We start from the raw sequence: 11,415 nt of genomic DNA on the forward strand, positions 1-11,415 counted from the left end.
CTAATGCAACCTGAGAGAACTTTGGATAAGCCTGAAACAGCCCGATGTGGGCCACAGTGGGGGCTGCTGAGTACACAGAGCAGGAACTATCCTGGCAGCCTCCGCTGTGGCCTAGTACCACAATGACCAGCCCGAGGCGGAGGATGGGGGCAGAGGGGGGAGGTGGTGGGAGGAGGACTGCAGCAGCAGGAGCTGCCCCTTCCAGGCCTGGCGCTCAGTGGTTTCCTGCCTTGCTAAATGGCCGTTGCTCGGTGGTGATGATTCATGGCATTTGGAAAGTGTGGCTGTGTTCTGAACAGGGAAGTGAAAAATAACACATCCAAGGTCAGTGCAGGACAGGATAGGGGCTGTTACAAGATGTGCAGCTTTATTCTGGAACATGTAGGGGGGCGGGGAGCCCCAGGAAGGGCCTGCCCTGGCGGTTGGTTGCTCACGGCGGGCTTGGGAGAGTTGTGTTTGCTCTCCTTGGAACATCAACTTCTCGGAGTGTTGCTCACTGATTTCTTCCTCGGAAGTGGCTGCTGGTCTTGGCTGAGCTGCTCCGGGCAGGAGGAAGTGAAGGGTGATTCAGTCAGTGTTTGCTTCCTCTCTGACTCATGATTGGATCCATTTCTCAGAGTGATGCCAGGGGGCACTGTGTGGCTTCAGCTAGAGTCTCTGAACTTGGAGTCAACACTGAGGCTCTGACTCTTGGGGCTGCTGTCTTCCTTCCCCCCCTCCCCTCCCCTTGATTCTTCTGCATGAGTAAGGGGATTAACCTGGGTCCTTTAATCAGAGCTGGGTAAGCACTTGGGGAAGTGAGGCTTCCCTGTGGTGTCATCTGCAGGAGCACACTGGAGTAGACAGAAAGGCAGGTCTGGGGTCTGTGTCCACCTCTGGAGCTTCCTTGCTCTGGGGGGTCTTGTAACTGGAGGAGAAGCTGGACTCTGAGGGGCTCTTCTTAGGCAGGTGTTAGGTTGTGGAAAAGGCAGTTGGATTTATGGAGACCACTTGTGAATTTAGCCAATGATATGATGGGGGTGGGGGAAGCTGGTATGTGACTGGTACATTCCTACAGGAAGAGCCATGATGGGCTCTTTCTCCTGGAGCACTGAGCTTTCTAAGGATCCATCAGGAGAGAGCTGTCACTGCTGTCCCCTGACACCTGTTCTAAGAACACTCCAATGATCTGGTTAATTATGTCAGCCTCACAGTGCGTGATCCTGAGCACTGACTTGATAAAGATTTGGAAACCTTCTGCACAACTGCAGACAGGCCCTCTTTGTCAACTTGGGGACTGAGTGGCCCTTCTTCCAGGTTCCTTCTCTTCCACTTCCTCCTTTGCAACAGTGGTGATTGAGGGCAAGTTAAAGGGGCCAAGGCTTCTAAAAGGCAGTTCTGTAGGACCCAGGACACCTTCAGCTAGGAATTAACCCTACCAGATACTTTCTCTTCTCTCAACTTCCTCTAAATGCTGATTTCAATGGCTTTCAGAAACTTCCCCTAGGTTGCAGGTGATGGACATGATGGCCACTTTTGCTTCTTTTCATCAGAGAGAGAGATATTCAGAGAGAGAGATTCAAAGAGAGGTCTAGATGACTTCACCAGGGCCAAGTGGTCACTGCAGGCTCAAACACTGCAGGGAGGAGCTGAGCTGATGGCAGTTCACATTTAGATTCCAAGATTAACCAAGGAGGGCTGTTCGAGCAGACTAGCCCCTGGGTCCACCATCCTTGAACACAGAACGCTCTTCCTTAGTTCTAGGATGAGGTCAGGGGGTGGAGGTGGGGGGTTCTCTACCTGGCTTCTGCCTCCCTCGGGTCTGACCTTGAGACAGTTGGTCTTGAAGGGAGGGACCGCTACTATCCTGAGAACTTGTGACTTGAACCCTTGAAAGACCTATAGGAAGATAGGGGTTTTCTCAGTGCCCTGTTTTGGGGGTTACCTGACTAGGGCAGCAGCTGTGTGGTTTTCTGAGCAGAATACCTTGAAGGACTTAAAACAAAGAGTGAAGGAAGAACAAAAGAACCTTTCTCAGAAGTATGGCAAAAGTGAAACCAAATAAAAACCCCATAAAAATCCCTACTGGGTCAGAGGAAATACCAGCCCTGAGCTTTTGGGTTGCCTGTTGGGTGATAAAGGACAGATTCACAGATAGGCCGCTGTGTCTTAATTGTGTTTGGACTGCAGGGAGAATGTGCTAGAAAGCAATAAATAGGAGTCACCCAAGCAAGGGAGGCCTCTGTGTGAGTGAGTGCGTGGCGAGTCATTGTGATTCAGGAAGTGCCCGGTGTCATGCTGGACAGGGACCAGCTCCATGTCTGCACACAGCTGCTGCGGTCAGGTGACTGTCAGCTGGGCCTGCTCCCTGTTGGCCCTGATTGATGGTCCGAGGAACTTTGACCTGGGTTTAGTCACCGAAATCCCCACCTGAAAATCTCTTTGAAGATTGATTAAGTAAATACTCATCAGCACTGATACTAACCATCGAGTGACGCAGTCGAATTCTCTGGAGTGAGAGGAAGAAGGCACAGGCGACAAGGCGGAGGCACAGTGCCTTTCTGTTCCTCTAACTGGGACCCAGTGAGTGCTGGTAGAGGATACAGTTGAGGATGTGGAAACTCTTAGTTGGCTGTCATGGGCTGACACTATCCCAGGACAGAGCCTTGCCTGTTACCAGCACGTGGCAGCTGTGGTCTGTGGTGATGTGGCCCCTCAGCACAGCAAACCTGACACAGTGCTGGTGGGCAGAGGAGAGGGCAGAGGGGGTGCTTTCAGTTCTTCTAGGAGGGCCTGCTGTGAGCCAGGGTTCTTTGGGGGCAATAGGGTGGGGGCAGCAAGGAAAATCTGGATTTCATCTGAAAGGGCCTTATGCCATGGCTCTGCTGTGGGCAAGAGCTGGCAGGCTTCTCTAGGCATGGTGGAGTGGCTTTTGTGCAACTGCACTGGTAGTGGGCTGCCAGCTCTGGACTTAGTGCTGCTCATGGACTCTCTGGGGGTGAGCTGGTTGAGCCCTCTGGGCTGTGGGAGCTGTGTTGATGTTTGTTCACTGAAGTCATTGATGATGGATCCAGCCAGCCATTGCTTTCACTCGCTCGCTGGGGTGTAATTTTGTCATTCAGGCACAAAGAGCTGTGATGATGTCTTTCTGATCTTTTATTTTTGCTGTCTGGCTTGGGGCCAGGCCAATGGCAAGGGCTCTATACACACGGGTTGACTTTTCTCCTTGCTTCACCTTTGGCATGGTTGAAGCCCTGACTCCCAGTACTGTGGAATATGAACTTATTTGGGGATAGGGTCTTTAAAGAGGTGCTGAAAGGTCTTTAAAGGCCCTCTGAAGGTCTTGTGGGTAGGCCATAATCCATTCTGAATGTGTGTCTTTGGTAGAACTGAGGAAGACCTCGTGAAGACATGACAAGATGGCCATTTGCAAGCCAAGGAGAGAGGCCTCAGGAGGAACCAAGCTTGCTGACACCTTGAACTTGGACTTCTGACCTCTAGACTGTGAAGAAATACAGTCTGTAGGGCTTTGTTTTGGTGGCCCAAGCAAACTGGTGCAATCACTAGCACAGAATGCTGTGCAAGGTATTCTAGAAGACGTAGAGACAGAAGTGGAGAAGTACGGGAAAAAGAGGAACAGGAATGGGTCCATCCTTTCTTCTTCATTTTCTCCTTCAAAACCACTCCCCATTCAGCCTCTCCTTACTTCCACCCCCAGCAGAAAGAGGAAACTGAAGAGGAAATGAAACAGAGGGCTCCCAGCAGATGCTCTGGAATGCAATGGAAACCCTCTAACAGTCTGGCTGCCCCTCCTCCAATCAGTTACGCAGTGCATGTATGTACATGCTGCTGGCCAGAGCACACACACACATGGGCCAACCGAGCAGCTCAGTATGTGCCTCTTGGCATGACTGGGGTAGGGTGCCTGCTGGTGCAAACACACTGTGACTGTGAGGCTCTTGGGGTGTGTGCAAGGGTGTCTGTCTTGCAGCCTCTGCTTTATGGTATACTGTAGCTACAATAAAAGAGTTTTCCAGACCATGACTACATCCCTTGTTGCCCTTTGTGACTCAAGATGATTCCAGGGTTCCGTGTTCACGCAAGTGCCATGGGAGGATTGTCCTTTGGTTTATGGCCCTGGCTGATGGCCGTGTGCTTTGACCATTCTGTCTGCAGGTCCAATGAGCTCATTTCATTGTGGTATTGTCTTGAAAGCTCTGAGCCTTCAAACATGCTGGCTCTGTGAAATATCCGCCCATCTGAAAACCTTCACAGTGGGGAAGTCTTGCTATGTCTCATCCTTCTATGATATCTTCCAATATGGACCAAAAACATTGGTCACACAACTCAATGATAACCTTGCTGTCTTTTAAATATTGTATTTATTTTTTTATTGGAAAGTCAGATTTACAGAGAGAAGGAGAGACAGAAAGATTTGTCTGCTGGATGGGAAGTGGGGCCACTGGGGCACAAAATGATGCCCATATGGGATTCTGGCACATGCAAGGTGAGGACTTAAGCCACTAGACTACTGTGCCAGGCCCACCTTGTTCTCTTTTAGGACCCTTTGGTAATCCTAGCTTAGCTCACTGACTTGAGAGGGAATTGGGATTCCTGGAGCTCAGTGTTGACCAGTTAGTCATATGTTGCATAGTGCTGGGCCCACAAAGGATTCTGGGAAGGATGTGACTTCTAATATGACTGCAATCAGCTGCTGTGTATATACTAGAAAGGGAAGGTTTCAAGTCACTGTTACTTTTCCCTTATATTGATGGTGGCATTTCTCAAGTCTGGTGTTATTTTTTTCATTTACTAATGATGACAAAACAAGCTTTCTTTTCTGTGTGCAAGTGAACACATTCCAGGGAAGGTCTAAGACCAACCAACAAGTGTCAGAAAACCACTGCGTGCTTTGCTCCTCTTGCCCCACTTCCTCTCGTGAAGTTTTCCTTTGTGGGTCTCTACGCTTGCCCTTAGACTCTGCCTTCTTCTTGCTCCCAGAGTTGTGCTCCTCAGAGTTTTCCTACTTGATAAGACTTCTGATGTACCTGACTTTGAGGTTAGCTCCCTTATTAGATGAGTGACTTCTAAATATATTCAGCTTTCAAAACGGAAAAATAAAAGAGTCATTTCCCATGGTTTGCATGGTATTCAGTGTTTCCACTCTGGCTGACTGGGATTGTGAATCTAATTGGCTTAAAAATAACCAGGTTGGATCGACTGCCTGGCTCTAGGTCCATCCAGTCTTGCCCTCCTTGGTGTGCGTCTGCTTGGATCATATGGAAAATAGGTGGAAAATGAAATCAAAAGATGTTTATTTTGCTGCAAAAAATTTGAAATGCATCTTGGTTTTTTTTAAATAGAAAATGGAATTAAAATATGTTTATTTTGATGCCCCCAAATACTGAAATTCATGCATATGATAGGACCTTCCAAAAGGCCACAGAAAAGCATATTATTAAAAAACTACAATGGATTTCAAGATCTTTTTTGTACCAAAATAAAACTAACCTCTTAATTTTACTTTCCACAAACTTTTCAAAGAACCCTGGTATGGCTTCATAGCTAGGTCTGGAGGATGTAAGTGCCTGTGGTAGGCAAGTCTGTCATGTCTCCCTGGGGCACAGTGGAGACTGACTTGGGCTCTTGGAGCCACCTCTCTGCCCCCTTGCTCTAGGCTCAGAGCTATACTTACTAGCTAGTCAACATAAAACAATCCACAGGCCTATGTGCTTTCAAACCCATTCTTCCCCCTTCCCTCTGCTCCATGTTTTGCTTTCATAAGTCTTGGTGCATCCAGAGAACTGGACTGAACATGCAACCACACACCTGACTTTTACTGACCTGGTGACTTGCAGGCCACTCCATCCAATGAGGATGCTGAAGAGTAACCTTAGATAAAAGGCTTCATCTGGCATGACTCATCCTTGGAGACATCCAGCCCACTTGGCCTGTGTTGTTAAGTGCCTGGTTCCTGTAAATATTGACAGTTAGAAACCATCGCAAGAGCTGCCAAGCAATGATCTGAAAGGTAATGTATATGAATTTGACCAACGATTAGGCAATGCTTGTCATTTCCTAAGATTCAACTGCTGATAAATGTCACCTCATTCTCTCTCTCTTCCTTCTAGGGCTCATTTACTAACATGTGACTCATAATTGTTCTAGTATGGAGTCTGATTCAGCAAGGAATGCTGGCTGTGCCGTAGCAGAGAGTGACTTCCAGGCAGCTTGGTGGGGAAGTCTGGCTTCTGCACTAGCCTAGTTTTGCTAAGAAGCAAAAGCTAAGAATGGGAATCTTCATCACCAAGAAAAGAAAGGCGATTTGGAGGGATATGGAGAAGATGGTCTTTCTACCATCTGGAGCCCATGCATTGAAACATACTAACCCCCTAGGCACGTTCCCATGGTGGCCCCTCTAGGGAGGCCAGCAGATCTGCAGGGCTGACTTCTCCTTGTTCCACTCAACAGTTTCATGCTTGCTGGCTTCCTCTCACGGGAGGGACAAGCATTCATCTCTACCTGGGCATGAGCTGGATTTACATTTTGCTCTCTCTTCTTAATTACTTAAAATAAATGTATCAGGACCTGGACATGTACTACATGTAATAAAGACAGATTAGTCTTTATTACTGTGTAGGAACTTCTCTTCTGAATCCTGGTTAATGTGAATGGCCCTTGTTTGTTTTCTAAATTGGCTCCGGGGCTAAGGGTCTGCAAAATCAGAGATGAACTTTTCAATTGCTTGAGTTTTGAATTTGAGCCTTTGGCATACTGGTGCTGAAAGTGCTATCTTGGGCTGAAGGTATGTCCTATCCATACCTCCAACCCCGACACGCCTACTCTCCCCCCGCCAAACAGCAGTAGCCTCTGCACAATCACTGGGCATTTCCTCTGTGGTGCCCTGCAAGGGAGCAGAGCTCTATATGCTAGACTATATGGAGAGGCAGGTCGGCACAGTCTGGGGAGCAGGTGTGTTTTATTTTAATATGAGCCTTCTCTTTGCCACAACCTATCAGAATTACTTAACTGCTCTGAGCCTCATGTTCCTTATTTACAAAATGAGGATGCTGGCCGACCTACCCTGTGGGCCGGTGTGAGTAGAGGGAATGTACTTAACACACGAGGCTCATAAAAATGGCTTAGTACATCGCTATCTATTGTCTTCAGTGCCAGGGCACTGTGTACGTTGTGGCTGCTAGCAATAAAATTGGACTCGAGTTATTAAGGGCTGACGATGCACTGCAAGTTTTATACATGTTGGCTTAGCCCCCTAAGGACATGTGATTGTCCTCATTTTATAGAGGCAGGTCCAAGGCTGAGACTCCAGTTAGCCAGGATTAGAACCAGGCATCCTTGCTGCAGATAGCACAAGCTGGCTGTTACCAATGCCATCTTTTGGGAACACCAGAGGTCATATGTGGGTAGTGCAGACTGGCAACTTGCTGTGGCAGGTGGCCACAGGGCATCTGTTTTGTCTTTGCTCCCCTTGTATGAGCACAAACTGGCCTGTGTGCTATGAGTCTAACAGCTTCACCACCTGGCACAGGCTGAGTGTTCTGTTCCTTTTTATGGATAGGTCACACACCTGCTGCGTTCTACAGTGGCATTGTGGAGAAACCGTATTTTTAAAATATAGTTTTTAGGTTCAAAGATTAAAAACTGTATGTGTTTGTGGGGTGCCATGTGATGTTTTGATGTATGTATAATGTTCAACTCAGAAAGAGCATCCTATGTCCTCAAACACTTGTCACTGATAAGCTACATGTTTAATGAAATGGTGAGGAGTGGATGATAGGAATCTGATCTCCTGGGAAGAACGAGGGTTGGGGCTGGGGGACTCTCAGGCACTTGGGGAATGGGGGAGGCAGACAGGTCAACAGCCAGCTCAGCTTCATCCTGGTGATCAGAGGCAAAAAAAACCATTCAAGCCAAAGCTCTTCCCCATTCCAGGGAGTCCTACTCATGGTGCCACTCACCCCCTGCCACCTCGACAGGGAGGGTCTTCCCTGAGATGTGGTGACTTATGTCTTACAGGAGTGCCATATTCAGTACACCTCTGTATCCCCAGGGCTACAAGGTCCATTGGAATGACAGAGAGGAATGCAGTAGAGCAATGGTGCAGCCCATAAAGGGGACAGAATTCCTCTATGTGGTCAAAACAGCTGTCTCCTGGAAAGGTGGAATTAGAGGAGGGCGTTAAAAGGGGCACCTGTTTACACACCTTGGCCAGGGCTGGGAGGCATGGGCATTTCAGTTGGGTGAAATCCAAGTTCCTTGTTCTTTTCTCAGCATGGGAGATGGCCTTAGGAGGTCACCAAGGACCACACCGATGGCATTACTCTACCAGCTTGTTTCTCTTCATGTCCCAGGGGACTAAACCCAGAGACCACTCAGCAGAGTGGGGCCAGAAAGCCCAGTCAGAGGACATGGGCTCGAGGCTCAAGGCTGCTGCACCCCTCAACGTCCCTCCTGGCCTGCTTTCTTCCAACACTGCGCCTGCATTTTCCAGCCGTGGGAGCAATGGGGAAGCAGGCAGGCTGCCTTCTGTATGCGAAGACACAGGAAGCAGCTGTTGCTCACTGCAAAATAAGTGACGGGGGCAGAAGTGACAGTGAAAGTCAGATTTGGCCAGCTCCAAAGAGCCACATGAACTGATCTGGGTTAGATGAACCTTGAGCACCCCTTCTGGTGCAGGATCTTTTCACTGGGATGCCTCCAGGAGTCAACACAGCCTCAATCGAGTCTCCTGCTGCCAGGGTTGCTGTGAGGACTAACCAAGATGGTGCACGTGAGACACTGCCCATGGGTGGCCCACAGCAAATGCTCCACATGTATTATCTAATGATGTCAGTGTCACTTGTCATTATGTCAGACTCTTTCCAATTCTGTTTTTTTTCCAAACCCATCCAGAAAAGACCCTCCTTCACTATTTCTCATCAAGTTGGGGTTTCTTTAGGCTATTTTTGTCTTTGAAGCCAATGTATTCCTCTTACTCCATTCATTTGCTTGTTCTGACGACTGCCCAATACTCATGTAAAATATCTGTCATGCACCGGGCCTGTGCTGTCCTTATTTTCATTTTATTTAAAAGCAAGAGGGAGACAAACACAGATGTGGCCTATCAGGAACTCAGCCAGGAAACTCCAAGCTGGAATATGGATGTCCCAAGCGGTGACTTAGCCACTGTGCCAAACGCCCACGTACCCTGCCTCCGGGGGGCCTACCCTTTTATGGTGGCTCCTCTATGTGCTTCTGACACTCTCCTCCCTCCACACACATTTTCCTTCTCAGGCTCCAGGACTGATGTCTGAACATATCCTTGAGTTGTGACTGCACCAGGTTTTCTCGTGCACATGTTTTTCCATGGTAAGCATGCTCAGAGCATGGTGTATGCAGACAGCCTTCAGAGGGTCTGGGTTACAAAGTACTTTCTGTTCTACAGTCCTCTGGTCAGAGAAGGGATAAAGGAGGAAACAGCACATTCCCCCAGGAGAAAAATCAGGCCACGTGGTCCCTGAAGTCTGCAGGCGGCACTTGAACCTGGGAGGTCTGGAGAGATATCTGCTCAGGCAAAGAACTACAAGAGTCCCATGACTTCAGAAACTCAGGAGCCTCCAGAAGGGTTCACAGCTATGCAAAGCCATACACAGACAGGCACTTCTGCCAGCCAACTGTGATGCTGTGACTGGCAGCTGGACCCGTGGCTGCTCCATGGCTGCTGCTGTTGAAACACAGAGGGGCTGCCAAGGGCAGCACACAAGTGCTGCAGGGTCAGAGCACAAACACGGAGCCCTGGATCTTCGTGCTATCTTGGGGGCAACGCTGCTGTCTTTGATGAGCTAAGGAAAACAAACACGGGTATGTAGGGATGCAGCGAGTGAGTGAGGAGAAATCCCACCTGGTTCAGCAGCCTACACTGAGTCCCTGAGAGGAGGCGGGGCAGAGGGAGCCAGGTTGGGAGTAAGGGGAAGGAGAGCAGGGCACATGCTCTCCAGCATGCTATTTCTGGCCAGCTGCAGCCACAGGAAGAAATGTTCCTGGGACAGAAATGCTCATCAGGCAAGGGGAAGGGAGGCTTGCACCGCCAGCAGCGGTCACTGTTTGCTTTCCCCCGGTCTTCCCTGAGTCATGGGTATTTTTGTCTTGCTGATGTCCCCACAAGAGCCTTCGTTTTTGAAAATGTGGGAACCTTCTGGGCTATGTGGCAAAACTGTGAGCAATTTTCCAGGGCTCCTTTATGTCATCTGCCTCTTGGACATGAAGGGAGCGGGGAGGAAGAAGAAGAGGGTAGGGAGTAGGGGAGAGGAGAAAGGGGAGGAAGAAATATTTGCTGACGTCAAAGGGGACCACACGCTCCAGGATAACATTACTCCCACCTCAACCACCCACTCCCTCTAATTTACTACAAACCAAACAGCCTGTTTGGAAGCCCTTGGCCTTGCTGTTTTTTTCTTTCCTCTCTCTCCTACGATTCTTTTTTGACTCAAACAGCCATGAATTGCTAGGAGTCTGAAAACTGCATGAATCCCCCAAATCAAGGGGATTTCCACGAATAATAATTCAGCCCAAGCTTGTGGAGGGCGCTGCAGCAGAATCAATTGATCCAGTTGCTTGCAAGGTTGATGGAAAAGGACCCCTTCCTCCCCAAGGGGGAGAGAGAGAAGCCAGCCTTTGCAGCTGGTGCCTCCACCAGCACTGGTACGCAACCCCTATCCCCTGGCCACCAGAGCTGCACACAATCGCCTCCTGCCTCCCTGTGCCCCACAGTGCCCTGTGCTCCCCTGGCTTCGTGTGCTGCCCAGTATGCTTGGCAGTGCCCAGGCAATTCTCTGAGTACGTGGCAATGTGGGCCAAGGGTGTGGGGGGCAGGGTGGGATGGCGACCCTGTTCCCTGACCTTCTCACTGGAGTCACGCTTTGGTGTGCTGGCCTGTTTGATATCCTTCCCAGCAGCCTCTCCCAGCTCTGTTGTCTGAGTATCCAGGGCTTGTTTATAAATAAAAATCAAAGCTGGCAACAGTAACCTGTAACCCAAGGCTACACGGGCGGGGGAACGGGGTGGGGGGAAGAAAGAAACCCATTCTACAACCCAGATGGTGGAGTTCAAGCTGTTTGCTGGCCAAGGCTGCAGAAGTTAATTTTTATCCTAGTAAAAAATAATAAACACTGCATTAACAACTAAATGTTTATCAATTTGCAGTTCATTTCCAGCCAGATCATTTCACTCCAGGTTTTTTTCTTTTTAACTGCTAGTGGATGCACTGGAGTGCTTTTCATGAAACCATATGTGGTTATTTAAGTCTTCTCCTCTGTAGCATTTATATGGCGATTTTCACCTTAATTGGATAATATTATTTGGCTACTTCAGCCATGAGCCCCAGATATTACATTTCGTTGATAAAAAGCTGCAGGAAAGGAAAGTTAAATGACTTTC

The 11,415-nt window shown here is 48.9% G+C and overlaps 1 long non-coding RNA gene across 1 annotated transcript; it reads left to right on the forward strand.

The window, feature by feature from the left end:
- The first annotated feature begins 2,330 nt into the window (after positions 1-2,330).
- LOC121148086 lies at positions 2,331-3,830 on the forward strand. The gene is made up of 2 exons (XR_005882504.1): positions 2,331-2,562; positions 3,367-3,830. It is a non-coding gene; the product is annotated as an uncharacterized LOC121148086 (long non-coding RNA).
- The last annotated feature ends 7,585 nt before the right edge of the window (positions 3,831-11,415 follow it).

The sequence above is a fragment of the Ochotona curzoniae genome, unplaced genomic scaffold (genome assembly GCF_017591425.1).
Source record: "Ochotona curzoniae isolate NIBS_2020 unplaced genomic scaffold, NIBS_Ocur_1.0 scaffold_4683, whole genome shotgun sequence".
NCBI classification, from domain to species: domain Eukaryota; kingdom Metazoa; phylum Chordata; class Mammalia; order Lagomorpha; family Ochotonidae; genus Ochotona; species Ochotona curzoniae.